Genomic DNA, 22,665 nt, shown 5'->3' on the forward strand with positions numbered 1-22,665 from the left:
GGGGGCTGTAACTTCAAACGGGGCGTTGACCATCTCAGTAGTGGCCGTGAGTGTATCTGGGGTCGGCTTGGTGGTTGCATCCATCTTCTTGGAGCTCTCTGTCTCGTGGGGATCAGCCTCCCGCGTCTGCTCCAATATCGGCAGATCTTTGCCTGGTTCTCCTTGGTCCATCATGAAACTGACGAATACTAGGAGACCAATGAAAGGAAAACACAATCACAATGACAATGAAACAAAAAAAGAGAGTGAGGATCGGTTATTGCTTTGCAAAAGTTCTTTTTTTCTCTGAACGAAAATATACCAACATCACGGATCCGCTTACCTTCCCTTCGTTCGGAGAGGAGAACAGTGGCAGATGCGAGTGTTGCCTTTCTTGAAGACGATGAGGGAGAAGGGGATTCAATGAAGAGTGAAATGATGGTTGCTTCGTCCGTCAAACTTAGACTACGGGGAGGTGGGGTTTTGTGATACGACGGCTCGTTACTGTCGCGCTACGACCGGGGTGACTCTCCGCCTGCATACTGCCTTCTAATTTGGTGGATGGCATTTGGGCCCGCGCGCTGCATGGCCCGCATGTTGGTGAACAAAAGTATAATGACATTCAGTAGAGGGAGACGTTTCAATGACCTAGGAGGAGCCAGAAGCGGTAGAGTGTCTCCACCGTACTAGTAGTAATTGTTTTCCTAGGTAGCTGTAGAGTGTCTCCACTGTACTAGTAGTAATTGTTTCTCTGGGCCCAAGACAAAACAGCCCATCCACACTAGTAAATAGTAAAATCAATTCAAAAGCCTATATATTTACTAAATTGACGGATGGGTATGTCGAAGAGCAAAAAAAGGAGTTTCAGGTGGGCAAAAGAGCTTCTGAACGTGGCGGGCTTCTATTTACAACATATTGTGGTCATAATCCAATAAATTTTACGACCCAGGATGTTCATTCTATGGACCTGACCGATACAATTGACCATGACTACCGAAAACAGTGCTGGAGTTAGATGTTGTTGCCCTTTTCAATCTGGTTTTTTTGTAAACCTGATGAAAAATTAACCCTCGTGCTTTTGTACAGTTTGTAAGCTGGAGTTAGATGTTCCTGCCCTTTTCAACTCGGCTGTGACTGTCGTATTTTCTTGGAAACAAGGCAAATGGCTTGCCATTCGTTTAATTTAGAGTGAAATATTGTGACAAATCCCAACCAAGGGAAATAACATCACTCTCGCCGGCTGCTTGATCTCACTGTGCATTACAGAAGCCAAGTGATTAGCCCCCACCAGCACCCACAAACTTATTTCAAACTAGCACATCAAATTGGCTGTAAATTTTCATAGGAAAGGCTGCATGACCGTGACAGATTTGGATTCTGACATTTGGGACCTGCGAGGAAATAGCCTATCCAAGGTGGTGTCGACTTACTAGCCAGTCAACAAATGATTCTTCCTACCAGCCGTTGGATTGACATCCAACATCTGTCGTGTATCTTCTATCTCTTGTCTTCTTCTTCCTCCAGCCACCCAAACCAAACCACCCCATCGGCTTCGCCTGCTCCCGCCTCCCATGGCTGGCTGCGCCTCCGCCGCCCTACCGTACGTACCCTCCAACGTTGGCCAGTCCCTCCCTCTATTCCCCCACACATCCTGTTATTCTCCGGCGACATCAGCCCCAACACTCACCCGCGCCCGAACCAGTCAACCCTCGTACTCCCCTCCGCCTGCGACTGGACCGGTGCATATTCAACGACTCCTGTTCGTTCCGTCCAAGGCCTCGCCGTCGTCCTTCGCCTTGCGGCCTTCATTCGCTCGCCGTGCGCGGTGCGCCGCCCTCTTGCATTGTCAACGTCGTCAACAATCGAGAGGAACAAGGAGATGACTGTACATGGAGAGGATGACAGTAGGGACCCACCAGCGTCATGGTAGTACGCAAGCAAGTGCCCCTATAGTACAATCCCAAAAATATGGTTCCTCCTAATGGTTGTACATCTGGGGCTCACACCATTGTCAACGTAGTCAATAAACGAGAGAATTACACTACGAGCGGCTGACACCAGGGACATGCGAGTCGCGCATTTTTTTGAGGAACAAGCCGTTGTTATTTATACTAGTTTTAGCGACGGATCAGGGTAACAACAGGGCTGTGCGGGGGCTGTGGCCCGTCTAGCCAGGGTTTTATTTATGTTTACCACATCATGAGCCCAGTTGTGTTTTTTTCTTGCTAAAAATGGCTGGCCCAGTTCTATTTTTTTAAGAAATACGCAAACAAGGCCTACTTGCTTTATCGGCCCTGCTGGGCTGCAAATCTTTCAAGACGAGGAGAGTCGGTTTGCCCAGAAATGGGTTGTACATTTTTAAAACACATCAAACCGGAATTAGTTTCAATTTTTTTCATTACAAGATCTTAAACTCCATTGATTTTTATGTGTGGACAATTATTTGGATTTTATATTTATATAAATTATTTTTCAAAATAGTTTGAATGTGAATCGATATTTCTGGATTAAAAACAGTTGACCGCACCGAAATATGCAAAATTTCATATACTTTTTAACCGTGGCCACAATATGGCGTGTAATGCTAACAAAAAGAAAATGGGCTCCAAAAAAATTCTTAAGAATTAGCAAATGGGCTGTACATTATTAGAAATAATGGCAGATGGGTTGTATGCTGTTTTCCACAGATTTGAGGCTGACTTGTGCGCCTACTACAGGTTGACGCGTATGCTTTCATAAAAAAAGGTTGACGCACGTGCAACGCCCTGTCAACTTAGTCAACACATGAGAGCAGTGACTGTTGGATGTCCATCCAACGACCGTCGTGCTTCTTCAATCTCTGCTCTTCATGCTCCAGCCGCTCAACCAAGCGCCGGCGGGACTGCCTGCTCCCTCCTCCCACGGCCTGCTATGCTGGCGCGCAGGCCTCACAGCCCCATCGTACTCCCATCGTTGGCTTAGCCATCCCTCTACTCACCCACACGTGCTATTATTCTCCGGCGATGGCAGACGAACCAGTAAACCCTCGTACTCCTCCGCGTGGGAAACAACTGCCGAGTATTCCCTGGCTCCGTGTCGTTCCCTTCCTAGGCCTCGCCGTCGTCCACCTCCCTGGTGCTCTCGGCGCGACCTGGTCAACGTGGTCAATGAACGACATCCATCGGAAGTGGACTGTACGTGGAGAGGCTGACAGCTGGGTCCACGACTGCACACAAGGAAATCCTCCTTATTACACGCAAAATAATGATTCCTCCACCTGAAAGCTAGGACCCACAGGAAGGGCCTCTGTATTTCGTGAAAAAAACGCCCCCCGCTGACAGGTCTGACCCACCAGCTATATCTTCGCATGCAAGGAAGTGCCTCCTTATTACACCCAAAAAAATGAATACCCCCTACTAGCTGGGACCCACCATATTGTTGGGCTGACTTGTGGGCCTACTAAGTTGACAGGGATGGAGGGCTTTGTCAACTTAGTCAATACTCCAGTGACCATATGATGTCCATCCAACGACCATAGTGCTTCTTCAACCTCCGGTCTTCTTGCTCCAGCCGCCCAAAGCAGCGCTGGTCGTGCCGCCTGCTCCTGCCTCCCGTGGCCGGCTGTGCTACCGCGGAGGCCTCACCGCCCCCATACTACTCCCACCACTGGCCAGGCCATCCCTCCACCCACCCACACCCCTTGTTATTCTACGGCGACGACAGCCTCACACCACAGCCGAACTAGTGAACGCTCGCGCTCCTCTCCGCGTGGGCATCCACTGCCACGTCTTGCCCAGCTCCGCGTCGTCCCCTTCCTAGCCCTCGCCGTCGTCCACCGCCGTTGTAACACCCACGATGCGCCTATATCTCCCACGTGCGGGAGCACGACTTAGAGGCATAACCGCATTTTAGGCATGTCGCAAGTGGGGTAATCTTTACACATCCCATGTACTGAATAAGAAAGAGGTACAGAGCTGGCTTACAATCGCCACTTCACACAATACATGAATAAAGCATTACATCATCCATATACAATCAAGGTCCGACTACGGAACCAAAATAAAAGAAGACAACCCCTAATGCTACAGATCCCCGATCGCCCCAACTAGGCTCCACTACTGATCAACTAGAAACGGAAACAACATAACGAACACGATCTCTCCATCTAGCTCCTCCTTGAGCTTGGTTACGTCACCTGCACGGTTTCATCGGCACTTGCAAACTGGTTTTGGAAGTAATCTATGAGTCACGGGGACTCAGCAATCTCACACCCTCGCGATCAAGACTATTTAAGCTTATAGGTAGGGAAAAGGTATGAGGTGGAGCTCCAGCAAGCACTAGCATATATGGTGTCTACCTTACGCAAAAGAGAGCGAGAAGAGAAGGCAAAGCACGATCGAAAATCTATGATCAAGAAGTGTTCACTTCCCGGACCCACCAAAAAGAGACCATCACGGCTACGCACTTGGTTGATACATTTTAATTAAGTTAAGTGTCAAGTTTTCTACAACCAGACATTAACAAATTTCCATCTGCCCATAACCGTGGGAACGGCTTTCCAAAGTTCAAAACCCTGCAGGGGTGTCCCAACTTAGCCCATCACAAGCTCTCACGGTCAACGAAGGATATTCCTTCTCCCAGGAAGACCCGATCAGGCTCGGAATCCCAGTTACAAGACATTTCGACAATGGTAAAACAAGACCAGCAAAGCCACCCGAATGTGCCGACAAATCCCGATAAGAGCTGCACATATCACGTTCTCAGGGCACACCGGATTGTCCAAGGTTCCGGTAGGCCAGCACAGAGTTGCCCTTGGTGGCCACCGGCAGCTGACAGGTTGTACCAACACTTAGAGGAGCACTGGCACGGGGGTTTAAAATAAAGATGACCCTTGGGTTGGCCGACCCAAGGGAAAAAGGCTAGGTGGCAAATGGTAAAACCAATGTTGGGCCTTGCTGGAGGAGTTTTATTCAAGGCGAACTGTCAAGGGGTTCCCATTATAACCCAAGCGTGTAAGGAATGCAAAATCAAGGAACATAACACCGGTATGACGGAAACTAGGGCGGCAAGAGTGGAACAAAACACCAGGAAAAAGGCCGAGCCTTCCACCCTTTACCAAGTGTATAGATGCATTAATTAGAATAAGAGATATTGTGATATCCCAACAAATATCCATGTTCCAACATGGAACAAACTCCAATCTTCACCTGCAACTAGCAACGCTATAAGAGGGGCTGACCACAACGGTAACATAGCCAAACAACGGTTTGCTAGGACAAGGTGGGTTAGAGGCTTGGCTTAGAAATATGGGAGGCATGATATAGCAAGTGGTAGGTATCACAACATAGGCATAGCAAAAGAGCGAGCAACTAGCAAGCAAAGATAGAAGTGATTTCGAGGGTATGGTCATCTTGCCTGCAAAGTTCTCTGAGAAGACGAAAGCTTGATCCTCGAAAACGTACTCAACGAGTTCCTCGATCATGTACTCGTCTCCCGGCTCTACCCAAAAGCAAGAACACAAGCAAAGGGAGACACAATCCACCACGTGCAATGCATAGGCAACATGATGCAAAACATGGCATGATATGTGGGATGTGATATGCAATGCATATGCATGCTTCAGAAAGGAAAGATTGAACCTGGCCTCAACTTGGAAAACCAAGAGTGCCACTGGAAATAGGATTTGATTTCTATCAAAATCGATATAAAGATCACCGGAATCGGATGCATGGTTTGCAAATGGCAAGCAAAACAAATATGGCACCGGTCTGCGATTAACAGCACGAGGCCATCTAAATGCATCAAGAAAAATAAGCTACATCACTCTAACATGACAGCAAATCACATGGCAGGGATCCACTCAAGATGGTTGACAAAAGATGAACCCTGAGCTATGGCTAATTCACTCAATAGCAGGTTCAAACAAGCATGGCAAAAGTGCAAAAGATATCAGGTTATAGACTTGTTGAAAATAACAACATGCCAGGAATTTAATATCAGGAAGCAATGTTTAGAGCAAGATAACAACATGCTACAGGAACATATCATGGAAAATCAAGGAATGGCATGAAGCTACTCAAATCATACAACAAAAGTCCCTTACTGACCATAAGCCAAAAGGGATCAGAAAATACAATGGCAACCATGTGAACATAGCAATTATCGTTAATAGATTCAGACTTAGTAGAAAAACTGGAGCATGGCAAAACAGATATTAAGTAGGCATGTTTACGAGCTCGATGCACTCACCACAAGGCATTGCATGACAAACTAAGCATACACCCAGCAAGTAGACATGGCATAGAAGCTAAACATGGCAAGAACAACCTCATAGCATGCATGGATCAATTACAACAACCTCGGCACAAATGATTAACACGTAAACATTCTACCAGGAACATTTTATAGAAAAAGTAGAGCTCGATTGACTCAAGCTAGGGTGCTCCATAATTTCAAACAAAGACATGGATGGATAGAGCACCACAATATCTACAAAACATCCTTACTGATCACGCTCAAAAGAGTCATCGATCACTCCGTAGCAACATGCTTACATGGCATAAAAATATTGACAGGACAAAGACATAAGATTTCTAAGTCCCTGAAAACAGCAACATTACGAGAGCTACTTTGCATGCTTGTGCTAGTCACCATAGAGATCACAAAAATACATGGCATACACCCCTGTAAAGATGGCATGGCATACTTCAAAACACATGTAGGGCTCAGTTTCATAGGAGGCACACATTAATCATGGAAAAAATGACAAAAGTCCAAATACTGATAAGAATCTGAAACTAACATTGCATAGCACTCTTGCAATAGCATTTAGGGCATCAAGATTAACTCAAATGAACATGGTGCAATGGAATGAAATGAAGTACTCGTCGAGACGAACAATTTAATATGCTACACGCCCAAAACGGAGCCACGGAAGCAAAGTTATGATGCGATGAAAATGCCCAAAAATACTGGGGACTTAGTGGAAATTTAGACCTCTCGGGGAAAGTGGACGAGATGGTGCGGGACGAGAGGATCCGGGGGCGCGGGGAGGTCGTTTGGATCGGGGGACGGGTGGATCTCATCCACCCTCCCAGATCTAGCGTGGAGCGGATTCCAGCGAGGAGGAGGCGGCGCGGGAGCTCGCCGGCGATGGCGAGGTCGCCGGAGCTCGGCGGCTCGGCGTCGGGCGGTGCAGTGCCGTGGCGGTGCGGCACAGAGGGCGAGCGGTGGTGCAAAGGCGGTGGCGTGCTTCGGCGGCGGCGGCGGCGATGCTGGTGGAGTTCGGCGAGCGGTGGGGCCGACCGGCGTTGGAGAATACGGCGGGACGACGCGGGCCCTGCGGCGGCGAGATCCGGGCTCGCGCGGGCCCCGGATGGGCCCTGCGGGCTGCGGCGGCGGTGGGACGGCGGCATGCCACGTGGCGCGACAGGATTGGACGGGGCGGCGGCTGGACGCGTCCGACGCGGGGTCGGACATGTCCGATGCGGCGCGGAGGGAAAATTTAGGGTTCATTCGCGAAAATGGAGGGGGAGGCACCTATTTATAGGTAGAGGGAGTTAGGAGAGTCCAAATGAGGTGTGGTTTTCGGCCACGCGATCGTGATCGAACGACCGAGATGATGGAGGGGGTTTAGTTGGGTTTTGGGCCAGTTTGGAGGGGTGTTGGGTTGCAACACACACGAGGCCTTTACGGTCCCTCGGTTAACTGTTGGAGTATCAAATGAAGTCCAAATGGCACGAAACTTGACAGGCGGTCTACCGGTAGTATAACAAGGCCGCTTGGCAAGTCTCGGTCCAATCCGAGAACGTTTAACACCCACACACGAAAAGAGGTAAAAGGGAACACCAGATGACATAGGAGCGCCAGAATGCAAAACATACAACGGGGAATATGCTCGGATGCATGAGACGAACATGTATGCAAATGCGATGCACATGATGACATGATATGAAATGCATGACACGCAAGCACATGACAAGGCAACAACAGCGAATAACTGGATGACACCTGGCACATCGGTCTCGGGTCGTCACAACACTCCACCACTATGAGAGGATCTCGTCCCGAGATCTAGAATGGCACCGGAGGGAAAAATGGAAGAGGAAGACAAGAGGTAAAACTAAGTTGCTTCTTGACAATTGAGTGAAACTAAAGAACCTTGAGAGGTTGAACAAAATTGAAAGAAAGAAAGAAAGCAATGGAGATGAACGAAGTTCAAAGCACCCCGTTATAAAAGAGAAACAAGGAAGAACAAATTCGTATAGCACTCCAGTTGAAAAGAGATGCAAGACTTAATAGGATGAAAATGACTTTAGCAGAGGACACAACACTCCGGTTAAACGGATAAGAATGAAAAGAACATGATCCTGATGAAACAAGAAGATGGTTTGAATTGAGCAACATCACAATGCCTCCGGAAGAAATGAAAGAATGGAAATGGAATGAACGGAGGGAACACAAGATCTTGGGAGAGCACGCTTACGAAAAATGCTAGAACGGAGTTGTTGGATTATCAACAACGAATAGAACAATGTTGTAGTGGGATTATGGAGAACATCTCAAAATTATGAGGTGAAAATTCTGCCACTAACGAAAACAATGGATTTGGATTGGTATAAGCAAGAAGACGAGAAACTAAATCACCGGGAGGATAAAAGAACTTGGGTCATTTATTAGCACCATAATAGCAACAATACTTAGGGAAGGCTTTAGGTGAAACATGACACAAGATAATTCCAATGACGAGATTGATGGATTTAAAAAACCCCATTCTTAACAACATGTGAATCATGAAACATGAACTCAAATTGTCAAGAATAACATAATACCACCTCCAATGATACGGTAGAAAGAATTTCACTTCGGAATGCGAGATGAAGAATGCTTGAGCTCCGTAAAAGAATCTCGATTAAAACTTGGAGAAGGAACTAAATCCTTTATGAACCATCATGTAGAGCCTACATGAAGAAACTCCGGTAACAAGAGGATGATCAAATGAAATGAAAGAGAAGTTGAAAAACACTAGTTGAAGCCTTGCAATGATTTAGATGGAACTTCGTGATGATGAGAGGTTGGAACTCTGGGAAAAAAGATAAGATGAACAATTGAAAAAAAATGAGAATTTCAGATGAACCTCCGAAAAGCATGAATTGAATTTACTTGATGAAATAAGAATAAGAATTACATTATGCTTATCCTTCATCAATTTAAATTGATGACAAGTAACAGATCTGGCATGCTACTTATTCACGTAGAAAGGATTAAGATAGATATTGCGCCAACTTGGGAAGGTCTTCAATGAATCACCGGTAAAATTTGAAAAGCCCGAATGCACTGATATGATACACGAAGGAAGAACAATCTTGGAAGAACCACCGTAAGAATTGAAAAATGAACGAAGTAAAGGGATGAATCACCGGTAAGAATTAGCAAATGAACGAAGATACATGAGAGAGTTTAGATACAAGAGAACGAAGAGATCATGAACTGATTAGAGGACATTTGATCGATGCACCGGTAAGATTTGAGAACGAGAGCTGAAAGCTGGAATGAATAATTCTGAGATGATGGGCTTTGGACGAATCAAACTGAAAAGAATCTTGAATTGCTCCAGATAGGTGAAAAGGCTTCTCACAATCAAAACAATTATGAGAGGATGGCCTCAAACTAGAACCACGAATCTCAGAGAGAACGGATAAGATATGGAGGAAAAACTCTTCTTCGGTCTTCAACATCCGAGAATGACGACGAGAAACACCACCAAGAATTTTTGAGGCACTCCGGAATGAAGAATGGAAAAGGTTGAGCCAATGATGAAAATAATTTGAAAGATCTTGGAGAAAAGCATTTGACTGATGAAAAATTCATTCTTATGTCAAACTTTGAAAAGAATTTATGATAGCTTTGAGAAAATTAGAAGAGTCAGGTAAGATCCTGGGAAAGGACCTGTGGGTTAGGGCCCACTCAAGAGAAAACACCGTTGAACGATTGCTTGAAAAGAGAGATTGCACCGGTTGAATTAAATGGCTTGAATAAGATAACAATCTCGAAAGAGCTTGAACGAAAGCAGAGTGGAAACACGAATCTTCGAGATATCTAAACACTCCGGAACAATTGAATAGCGAGAATTGGATGATTAAGAGGTGTACCGACATGAGAAAAAAATTTGAAACCAGGAAAAGGATATGATCAACACGAGAATTAAATCCACCGGAGAAGTAAAAGAACGAAGAGTAATGAACTTGAAGCTTCGTTACGATCTTCATGAGAATCACCGGATATGAACATTGCAAGAAAAGAATGAAGAGACTTCACATGAATAAAATGGATACTTGATTAAGAAATCCGAGTCCTTGAAGAAAAAGGGTGGGAGGGCGGGAAAAGAAAGACAACTTGGGGGCGGATGAAACGAGCACCGTTGAGAAGAACTTATAATTGATCTTGCTGATGTTGAAATGATCGGATCCACATGAAGAGAAACACACCGGTTGAAAAGTATTGGCATGATAATCTCAAAGATCAAGAAGGATTAGTATTCACATAGAAGTATGAGAACACTGTTTAGGAAAGGTATGGAATCAACACTTGACTTTGAAGCAACTCGAATAAAACAACTCGAAACAAACAAAGGATTGGCTTGCAGAATAAGCCGGAACAAACATATGATAGATATTTCGTCCGAAATTTTCATGGTGGGGCCCACACGGGCTTGATCATAGAACACCATCATGTACAAGGCAGTGCACATGACATACGAAGCGTCCCCGAGTTAGCATAGCCAAGGACTCTTTAAGACACAACGAGACCACTGTAAAACCAACCATGGATAGGCGGACCACTAGACATCGAACCCCAATTTCATATCATACATCTGTCGGAAAGATATGCTAAGAGATACTTGAATTCCCACTTATAAACTCCCGAAACTTTCTGGTTATGCAATCAGGTGTTGGGGATACAGGGGAAGCATAATATCTCACCCAAAACTAACAAATCCTACATCCAGCTGTATCCATCCTTCAACACATAACCAAGAAACCTTCGGAAATCATTTACCTCAACCTTCAAAAAGCATCCGTTATACGAGTTATGGCAACACTCCCGAAATCCCGCCCCAGTACTCGGTGGCGTCGAGGTTATCTCACCAACAACTGCATCAAAGAGACTTTCGATGTCGGCGAAACTCAGGTATTCCAGAATTGCAACGATAAAATTGTGACGACAACACCTCGGAGCTCAACTCCCCTGGACACCTCGGAGCTCAACTCCCCCGAACTCCCGCCCCAGTACTGGGTGGCGTCGAGGTTATCTCACCAACAACTGCATCAAAGAGACTTTCGATGTCGGCGAAACTCAGGTATTCCAGAATTGCAACGATAAAATTGTGACGACAACACCTCGGAGCTCAACTCCCCGGGACACTGCCACAACCCCTAAATGTCAAGAGGCACCAAGAACAATGTTCTCGTCACAAAACCATCGGAATGATTCCAAGATACCCACGTGATCCTAAATTTTTTTAGTGAAATTTGAGAAGAGAAGAGTCAAAACTCTACATCAGGATGCCTCACCAGAGCGACGAAGGGACTAAGGAGTAAAAAGAATCCTACTCTCCGATATATATAATCCTAAATGACTCAAAACATTTTTCTAGACTCAACAACGCCAACGATTCGATCAAGAAGGGGGCTCCTAAGTCGGGGAAGGCTCTGATACCAACTTGTAACGCCCACGGTGCGGCTATATCTCCCATGTGTCGGAGCATGACTTAGAGGCATAACCACATTGTAGGCATGTCGCAAGAGGGGTAATCTTTACACATCCCATGTACTGAGTAAGAAAGAGGTACAGAGTTGGCATACAATCGCCACTTCACACAATACATGAATAAAGCATTACATCATCCAGATACAATCAAGGTCCGACTACGGAACCAAAATAAAAGAATACCACCCCTAATGCTACAGATCCCCAATCGCCCCAACTGGGCTCCACTACTGATCAACCGGAAATGGAAACAACATAACAAACACGATCTCCATCTAGCTCCTCCTTGGGCTCGGTTGCGTCACCGGCACGGTTTCATCGGCACCTGTAAACTGGTTTTGGAAGTAATATGTGAGTCACGGGGACTTAGCAATCTCACACCCTTGTGATCAAGACTATTTAAGCTTATAGGTAGGGAAAAGGTATGAGGTGGAGCTGCAACAAGCACTAGCATATATGGTGGCTATCTTATGCAAAAGAGAGCGAGAAGAGAAGGCAAAGCACGATCGAGAATCTATGATCAAGAAGTGATCCTAGAACAACCTACGTTCAAGCATAACTCCAACATCATGTTCACTTCCCGAACCCACCAGAAAGAGACCATCACGGCTACACACGCGGTTGATGCATTTTAATTAAGTTAAGTGTCAAGTTTTCTACAACCGAACATTAACAAATTCCCATATGCCCATAACCACGGGCACGGCTTTCGAAAGTTCAAAACCCTAGAGGGGTGTCCCAACTTAGCCCATCACAAGCTCTCACGGTCAACGAAGGATATTCCTTCTCCCAGGAAGACCCGATCAGGCTCGGAATCCCGGTTATAAGACATTTCGACAATGGTTAAATAAGACCAGCAAAGCCACCCAAATGTGCCGACAAATCCCGATATGAGCTGCACATATCTCGTTCTCAGGGCACACCGGATTGTCCAAGGTTCCGGTAGGCCAGCCCAGAGTTGCCCCTGGTGGCCACCGGTAGCTGACAGGTTGGACCAACACTCAGAGGAGCACTGTCCCAGGGGTTTAAAATAAAGATGACCCTTGGGTTGGCCGACCCAAGGGAAAAAGGCTAGGTGGCAAATGGTAAAACCAATGTTGGGCCTTGCTGGAGGAGTTTTATTCAAGGCGAACTGTCAAGGGGTTCCCATTATAACCCAACCGTGTAAGGAACGCAAAATCAAGGAACATAACACCGGTATGACGGAAACTAGGGCGGCAAGAGTGGAACAAAACACCAGGAAAAAGGTCGAGCCTTCCACCCTTTACCAAGTGTATAGATGCATTAATTAGGATAAGAGATATTGTGATATCCCAACAAATATCCATGTTCCAACATGGAACAAACTCCAATCTTCACCTGCAACTAGCAATGCTATAAGAGGGGCTGAGCACAGTGGTAACATAGCCAAACAACGGTTTGCTAGGACAAGGTGGGTTAGAGGCTTGGCTTAGCAATATGGGAGGCATGATATAGCAAGTGGTAGGTATCGCAACATAGGCATAGCAAAAGAGCAAGCAACTAGCAAGCAAAGATAGAAGTGATTTCGAGGGTATGGTCATCTTGCCTACAAAGTTCTCTGAGAAGACGAAAGCTTGATCCTCGAAAACGTACTCAACGGGTTCCTCGATCACGTACTCGTCTCCCGGCTCTACCCAAAAGCAAGAACACAAGCAAAGGGAGACACAATCAACCACCTGCAATGCACAAGCAACATGATGCAAAACATGGCATGATATGCGGGTGTGATATGCAATGCATATGCATGCTTCGGATAGGAAAGATTGAACCTGGCATCAACTTGGAAAACCAAGAGTGCCACTGGAAAGAGGAGTTGATTTCGGTCGAAATCGATATAAAGATCACCAGAATCGGATGCATGGTTTACAAATGGCAAGCAAAACAGATATGGCACCGGTCTGTGATTAACAGCACGAGGCCATCTAAATGCATCAAGAAAAATAAGCTACAACACTCTAACATGACAAAAAATCACATGGAAGAGATTCACTCAAGATGCTTGACAACAGATGAACACTGAGCTACGGCTAATTCACTCAATAGCAGGTTCAAACAAGCATGGCAAAAGTGCAAAAGATATCAGGTTACAGACTTGGTGAAAATAACAACATGCCAGGAATTTAACATCCGGAAGCAATGTTTAGAGCAAGATAACAACATGCTACAGGAACATATCATGGAAAAGCAAGGCATGGCATGAAGCTACTCAGAGCATACAACAAAAGTCCCTTACTGACCATAAGCCAAAAGGGATCAGAAAATACAATGGCAACCATGTGAACATAGCAATTATCGTTAACAGATTCAGACTTAGTAGAAAAATTGGACCATGGCATAAACAGATATTAAGTAGGCATGTTTACGAGCTCAATGCACTCACCACAAGGCATTGCATGACAAACTAAGCATACACCCAGCAAGTAGACATGGCATAGAAGCTAAACATGGCAAGAACAACCTCATAGCATGCATGGATCAATTAGAACAACCTCGACACAAATGCTTAACACGTAAACATTCTGCCAGGAACATTTTATAGCAAAAGTAGAGCTCGATTGACTCAAGCTAGGGTGCTCCATAATTGCAAACAAAGACATGGATGGATAGAGCACCACAATATCTACAAAACATCCTTACTGATCACGCTCAAAAGAGTCATGGATCACTCTGTAGCAACATGATTACTTGGCATAAAAATATTAACAGGACAAAGACTTAGAAGATTTCTAAGTCCCTGAAAACAGTAACATTACGAGAACTACTTTGCATGCTTGTGCTAGTCACCACAGAGATCACAAAAATACATGGCATACACCCCTGTAAAGATGGCATGGCATACTTCAAAACACATGTAGGGCTCAAGTTCATAGGAGGCACACATTAATCATGTCAAAAATGACAAAAGTCCAAATACTGATAAGAATCTAAAACTAACATTGCATAGCACTTTTGCAACAGTATTTAGGGCATCAAGATGAACTCAAATGAACATGGTGCAATGGAATGAAATGAAGTACTCGTCGAGACGAACAATTTGATATGCTAAATGCCCAAAACGGAGCCACGGGTTCAAAGTTATGATGCGATGACAATGCCCAAAAATACTGGGGACTTAGTGGAAATTTAGACCTCTCGGGGAAAGTGGATGAGACGGTGCGGGACAAGAGGATCCGGGGGCGCGGGGAGGTTGTTTCGATCGGGGTACGGGTGGATCTCATCCACCCGCCCAGATCCGGCACGGAGCGGATTCCGGCGAGGAGGAGGCGGCGCGGGAGCTCACCGGCAATGGCGAGGTCGCCGGAGCTCGGCGGCACGGTGTCGGGTGGCGCGGTGCCATGGCGGTGCGGCACGGAAGGCGAGCGGCGGCGCAAGGGCAGTGGCGCGCTGCTGCGGTGGCGGGCGGCTACACTGGCGATGGTGGTGGAGTCCGGCGAGCGGCGGGGCTGGTGGCGTTGGAGAAGACAGCGGGACGACGCGGGCTGGGCGGCGGCAAGATCCGGGCTCGCGCGGGCCCCGGATGGGCTCCGCGGGCCGTGGTGGCGGTGGGACGGCAACATGCCACGTGGCGCGACAGTATTGGATGGGGCGGCGGCGGGACGCGTCCGGCGCGGGGTCGGACATGTCCGGTGCGGCGCGGAGGGAAAATTTAGGGTTCATCCGCGAAAATGGAGGGGGAGGCACCTATTTATAGGTAGAGGGAGCTAGGATAGTCCAAATGAGGTACGGTTTTCGGCCACGCGATCGTGATCGAATGACCGAGATGATGGAGGGGGTTTAGGTGGGTTTTGGGCCACTTTGGAGGGGTGTTAGGCGGCAACACGCACGAGGCCTTTAAGGTCCCTTGGTTAACCGTTGGAGTATCAAACAAAGTCCAAATGGCACGAAACTTGACAGGCGGTCTACCGGTAGTATACCAAGGCCTCTTGGCAAGTCTCGGTCCAATCCGAGAACGTTTAACACCCGCACATGAAAAGAGGTAAAAGGGAACACCGGATGACATAGGAGCGCTGGAATGCAAAACGGACAACGGGGAAAATGCTCGGATGCATGAGACGAACATGTATGCAAATGCGATGCACATGATGACATGATATGAAATGCATGACACACAAGCACATGACAAGGCAACAACAGCGAATAACTGGATGACACCTGGCACATCAGTCTCGGGGCGTCACAGGCGTGGTGCTCTCGGCGCGGTGTGGTCAATGTGGTCAACTACCGACTTCCATCGGAAGAGTACTGTACGTGGAGAGGCTGACAGTGGGGTCCACGGCAGCCACAAGGAAGTGCCTCCTTATTGCGCGGAAAATAATTATTCCTCCACCTGACAGCGGGGACCCACCGGATGGGCCACTAGTATTTTGCGAAAAAATCGTTTCCCCCTGACTGCTGGGACCCACCGGATAGGCCACCATATTTCGCGAAAAAATGTTTCCCCCGCTGTCAGCTCGGACCCACCGAAAGTGCTTCCTTATTACGCACAAAAAATGAATACTCCCCCGGCTAGCTGGGACCCACCTTGGTGGGAGGCTGACTTGTGGGCCTACTAAGTTGACGGGGACGAAGGGCTTTGTCAACTTAGTCAATATGAATGATTCTAGCTCCAGTGACCGAACGATGTCCATCCAACGGCCGTAGTGCTTCTTCAACCTCTGGTCTTCTTGCTCCAGCTGCCCAAAGCAGCGCCGGTTGTGTGGCATGCTCCTACCTCCTGTGGCCAGCTGTGCTGCTGCAGAGGCCTCACCACCCTACTATTCCCACCACTGGCCAGGCCCTGCGGCGACGGCATCCTCACACCGCAGCCGACCAGTGAACCCTCGTACTCCTCTCCGCGTCGGCTTCCACTGCCACGTCTTCCCCGGCTCCGTGTCGTTCCCTTCCTAGGCCTCGCCGTCGTCCACCGCCGTGGAGCTCTCGGCGCGGCGTGGTCAATGTGGTCACCGATCAACTTCCATCAGAAGAGTACTGTGCGTGGAGACGCTGACACCTGGGTCCACGGCCGCAGCAAGGAAGTGCCTCCTTATTACGCGCAAAATAATTATTCCTCCACCTGACAGCGGGGACCCACCGGACGGGCCACCGTATTTCGTGAAAAGAACGTTTCCCTCCTGACTGCTGGGACCCACCAGCTACACCTTCGCACGCAAGGAAGTGCGTCTGGGCAAAAAAAAACAAAACAATTCGCCCCCTGACTGCTGGGACGCACCAGCTACATCTTCGCACGCAAGGAATTGCCTGATAGTCGGGACCCACCTGGTCGAAGCATACATAGAGTTGTCATTCTGGTCGCGAACATGTATGTACATATATACTGGTGGATGTAGAGGTGCACACGTGTCATAGTAGAGGCGCACACGTAGCATGTACACGTACGTAAAGCGGCCAGAGTGTAAGAAAGAAAATACGGCCACATATGTGTACATACGGGCGGGGTCTCGAACACCTACTCGCGCATACGTACGGCCAGGGCTCGTTGACATGGCTGGGTCGGAACGGAGAAACAACGTTGTCGTCGTGTTCATGGGGAGGCAACGGAATGCGTCGTGTTCATGGGGAGGCAACGGAATGTGTCGTGTTCATCGGGAGGCAACAAAATGCGTGGGAGCCAACCGGCTGGGTCAGAACAGAATGCGTGGTCGTGTTCAACGGGGGGGCTTGGACGGAATAGGTGATGGAAACGAGACATGGCGTACCGCACAACAGAGGAAACGACCTTGTGTTCGACCAGCCACGTTCAAAACGGGATCCTGTTCATCGGGAGGGGTCTGGCGTACCGTAAAACGGACGAAACGGACCTCCTACGGTCGAAACGGGGGTCCTGTTGATCGGGAGGGGTGTGGCGTACCACAAAACAGACGAAACGGGCTTGTGTTGGAGCGCTACGGTCGAAACGGGGGTCCTATTCACCGGGAGGGGTGTGGCATACCGCAAAACGGGACTCCACAAGATACTGTTCATCTCCACCGTCGACCTCCTCCAGCCTCCACGGGCTACCGTCGACCTCCTCCAGCCTCCACGGGCTCCTGTTCATCCAGCCTCCACCACGCGCTACTCCACCGGCTACTGTTCAACCACCCCTCCACGGACACCCCTCCACCGTCAGCAATTCATCCAGCCCTCCACACCATAAGGTCCTGTCCAACCACACCTCCACGGGCACCCCTCCACCGTCTACTGTTCATCCAGCCCTCCACCACACCATGGGGTCCTGTTCATCCAGAGGCAACGCCACCGCTCACTGTTCATCCAAACCCCCCGCAACGCTCGCTGTTCATCCCAGAGGCAGCATCGATTGGTTTCAGTTAGCAGCAGTAGCGAAGGAATCGCTCGATCAGGTTCAGTTAACAGCCATCGATCGATCGCTCGGGTTCAGTAACATGTAGCCTGCAGTGCAATCGCTCGGGTTCAGTTAGAGCCCAACGCCTCGCTCGAGTTCATTTAGAGCCAACGCCTCGCACACACGCGCGTACGTGTATGAGAGAAACGCGCATCGCTCAGCCCCCGACCTCCCTCCGTAACCGGGAACTCCCCGAAATTTTCCTCCACCTCGCTTCTACCACAGTTTTTTCCGTCATGGACGGCCCAATGAATGTCATGCAGCTGCGTCTCCGGCCCGTCCAGGACGAAAAGCCCATTTTCTGTCATGATTTTTTGTCATAGAAGTAGGAGCCCACCACATCTATGATGATACCGGGTTTTGTCACAACTATCGTCATAGAAGTGTCATATGCATGACAATTTTTTTTCGTTTGGCCCAAAATGTCACGGATGTGTCTTTTTTGTAGTGCTTATTGGGCAATTAAAGAACTCAACTATGATTTCAAACTTGCTGGTGACAAGATGTTATTTGATATTAGCTCATTGGATGAATGTAGAACCCAAGCTTATGAAAATGCCAAGTTATTTAAAGAAAAAGTTAAAAGATGGCATGATAAAAGAATCCAAAAGCATGAGGTCAAAGTTAGAAATATGTTATTTTTTACTAGTCTCGTTTCAGATTCTTTGCAGGAAAACTCCTCTCCAAATGGGAAGGACCCTATGTTATCGAGGAGGTTTACCGATCTGGAGCTATCAAAATAAATAATGCCGAAGGTACTAACCCGAAGGTTGTTAATGGGCAATGAATAAAACATTATATCTGAGCTACGCCTATTAATGTTGAAAGCAATATTATCCAAACTATGACACCAAAAGAACACATAAAGGAAACCTTCCGGAACACTCCAGAATCATGAAAAAAGGAGGTACGTGATACGGTAAGTAAACGGACTCCGAAAAATCCGCAAACATATTTTCTGTCTGTTTTGGAATATAACAAAAATTAGGAAAATAAGAAACAACAAGGAAGGCACCCTTGGTGGGCACAAGACACCAGGGCGCGTCTGGCTTGCCTGGCACGCCCAGGTGGGCTGTGCCCACCTCGGGTACCTTTCGGACTCCGTTGTCTTCCGTTTGCTTGTTTCCCAAGATTAAAAATCTTGTATACCCCCCGAACCTATTAACCATCGCATCGCGGAGAAATCTTCTGTTTTCTTTTCTCGCCATTTTCCTAATAGATCTGAAAATATGTCATCCCCAGACTCGGAGGTGAGAGCTATGTTGGTGGTTATATCACGAACCCTAAGGTTTATGGGGATGTAGAGCACTATAGCTGGACTTTTGATGAAGAAGGAGACTATGATCTTAAAAGGGAGGTGATGGTGTCCTGGACTAGGGGGTACTCACCACATCGTACCCCAATCAGTTGGAATGGGCCGAGGACCCCATTGGAACACCCACGATGCGGCTATATCTCCCACGTGTCGGAGCACGACTTAGAGGCATAACCGCATAGTAGGCATGTCGCAAGAGGGGTAATCTTTACACATCCCATGTACTGAATAAGATAGAGATAAAGAGTTGGCTTACAGTCGCCACTTCACACAATACATAAATATAGCATTACATCATCCAGAATACAATCAAGGTCCGACTACGGAACGAAAATAAAGACAACCACAAATGCATAGATCCCCGATCCCCCCAACTAGGCTCCACTACTGATCGTCTGGAAAGGAAACATAGTAACGTCCTGAATCCTCGTCAAACTCCCACTTGAGTTCGGTCGCATCCCCTGGACTGGCATCATCGACACCTGCATCTGGTTTTGGAAGTAATCTGTGAGTCACGGGGACTCAGCAATCTCACACCCTCGCGATCAAGACTATTTAAGCTTATAGGTAGGAAAAGTAGTGAGGTGGAGCTGCAGCAAGCACTAGCATATATGGTGGCTACCTTACGCGAATGAGAGCGAGAAGAGAAGCAAAGCACGGTCTAAAAGCTACAAAGATCAAGAAGTGATCCTGAAACTACTTACGTTCAAGCATAAAACGAGACCGTGTTCTCTTCCCGGACTCCGCCGAAAAGAGACCATCACGGCTACACACGCTGTTGATTCATTTTAATTAAGTTTCGTGTCAAGTTTTCTACAACCGGACATTAACAAATTCCCATCTGCCCATAACTGCGGGCACGGCTTTCGAAAGTTCAAAACCATGCAGGGGTGTCCCTACTTAGCCCATCACAAGCTCTCACGGTCAACGAAAGATATTCCTTCTCCCAGGATGACCCGATCAGACTCGGAATCCCGGTTACAAGACATTTCGACAATGGTAAAACAAGATCAGCAATGCCACCCGAATGTGCCAACAAATCCGGATAGGAGCTGCACACATCTTCATTTCAACAAAATCAAGGAACATAACACCGGTATGACGGAAACTAGGGCGGCAAGAGTGGAACAAAACACCAGGCATAAGGCCGAGCCTTCCACCCTTTACCAATTATATAGGTGTATTAAAGTAATGAAGATATAATAATGATATCCCAACAATAAACATGTTCCAACAAGGAACAAACTCCATCATCACCTGCAACTAGCAACGCCATAAGAGGGGCTGAGCAAAGCGGTAACATAGCCAAAAAACGGTTTGCTAGGACAAGGTGGGTTAGAGGCTTGACATGGCAATTTGGGAGGCATGATATAGCAAGTGGTAGGTATCGCAGCATAGCAAAAGACCGAGCAACTAGCAAGCAAAGATAGAAGTGATTTCGAGGGTATGGTCATCTTGCCTGCAAAGTTCTCCGAGTTGACGTAAGCTTGATCCTCGTAAGCGTACTCAACGGGTTCCTCGATCATGAACTCGTCTCCCAACTCTACCCAAGGCAAGAACACAAGTAAAATAAACCACAATCAACCACGGGTGCAATGCACAAGCAACATGATGCAAAACATGGCATGATATGCGGGATGTAATATGCAATGCATATGCGTGCTCCGGAAGGAAAAAGATTGAACCAGGCCTCAACTTGGCAAACCAAGTGCGCCGCTGGAAAGATGAGTTGATTTCGGTCGAAGTCGATATAAAGATCACCGGAATCGGATGCACGGTTTGCAAATGGCAAGCAAAACAATAATGGCACAAATCCGCGATTAACAGCACGATGCCATCTAGAATGCAACAAGAAACTAAGCTACTGCACTCTAACATAGAAACAAAGCACATGGCACTGATCTACTCAAGATGCTTGACAAAAGATGAACACTGAGGTACGGCTAAATCACACAAGAGCAGGTTCAAAGAAGCATGGCAAAAGTGCAAAAGATATTAGCTTCACAGACTTTGTGAAAATACTAACATGTCAGGAAATAACATCAGGAAGCAATGTTTAGAGCAAGATATCAACATGCTAAGGGAACAGAACCTAGCAAAGCAAGGCATGACATGAATCTACTGAAAGCATATAACAAAAGTCCCTTACTTACCATAAACCAAAAAGGATCATAAGATATGATGGCGCCCATGTAAACATAGCAAGTTTCGTTAACAGATTCAGACTTTGCAGAAAACTGGACATGGCAAAAATATAGGTACGTAGGCATGTTTGCGAGCTCGATGCACTCAACACAAGGCATTGCATGACAAGCTAAGCATACTACCAGCAAGAAGACATGATCAAGAAGCTAACCATGGCAAGAACAATCTCATAGCATGCATGGATCAACTACACCAACCTTGGCAAAATTGATTAACACGTAAACAATCTGCCAGGAACATTTTATAGCAAAAGTAGAGCAAGATTGAGTCATGCTAGGGGGCTCCATAAATGCAAAAAGGGCATGGATGGATAGAGCACAACCATATGTCAAAATCATCCTGACTGAACAAACTCAAAAGAAGCATGGATCTCTCTGTAGCAACATGAATACATGGCATAAAAATAACATCAGGGAAATGACTTAGTGAAATTCTAAGTCCCTTAAATCATCAACATCACGAGAGCTTCTTTGCTTGCATGTTCTAGTCACCACATTGATCACAAAAATACATGGCATACACCCCTGTAAAGATGGCATGGCATAGCCCAAAACACATGTAGAGCTCAAGTCCATAAGAAGCATACAATAATCATGGCAAAAATGACAAATGCTCATAATCTGTTAAGAAACAAAAACTAACATTTTATTGTACTGTTGCAATAGTCACTAGGGCATCTACATGGAGTCAAACAAGTATGGTGCAATGGAACAAAATGAAGAGGACATCCTAACGAACATTTTGATATATCACACGCCCAAAACGGAGCTATGATGACAGAGTTATGGCATGATGAATAGAGCTACAAAAATAATGCAAAATGACTTAGAGAGAAATTCGGGGTCAACCCTCTCTGGATCCAGATCTGGGCACGGATTCCAAGGATGGTCGGAGTTGGCCTGGATCTCGCCAGAAAGCTGGAGGGGCGGTAAAGCTGGAGTCGGGGAGATGGCCAGAGCTTGGGCGGCCGGAGTAGGGCGGAGGCGGCGGTGTTCGCTCGGCGGCGGGGCAGGCGACACGCACGGAGGACGGCGGCCGGAGAAGGGATGGCGGTGCG

Source organism: Triticum dicoccoides, chromosome 1A (assembly GCF_002162155.2).
Source record: "Triticum dicoccoides isolate Atlit2015 ecotype Zavitan chromosome 1A, WEW_v2.0, whole genome shotgun sequence".
In the NCBI taxonomy this organism is placed as follows: domain Eukaryota; kingdom Viridiplantae; phylum Streptophyta; class Magnoliopsida; order Poales; family Poaceae; genus Triticum; species Triticum dicoccoides.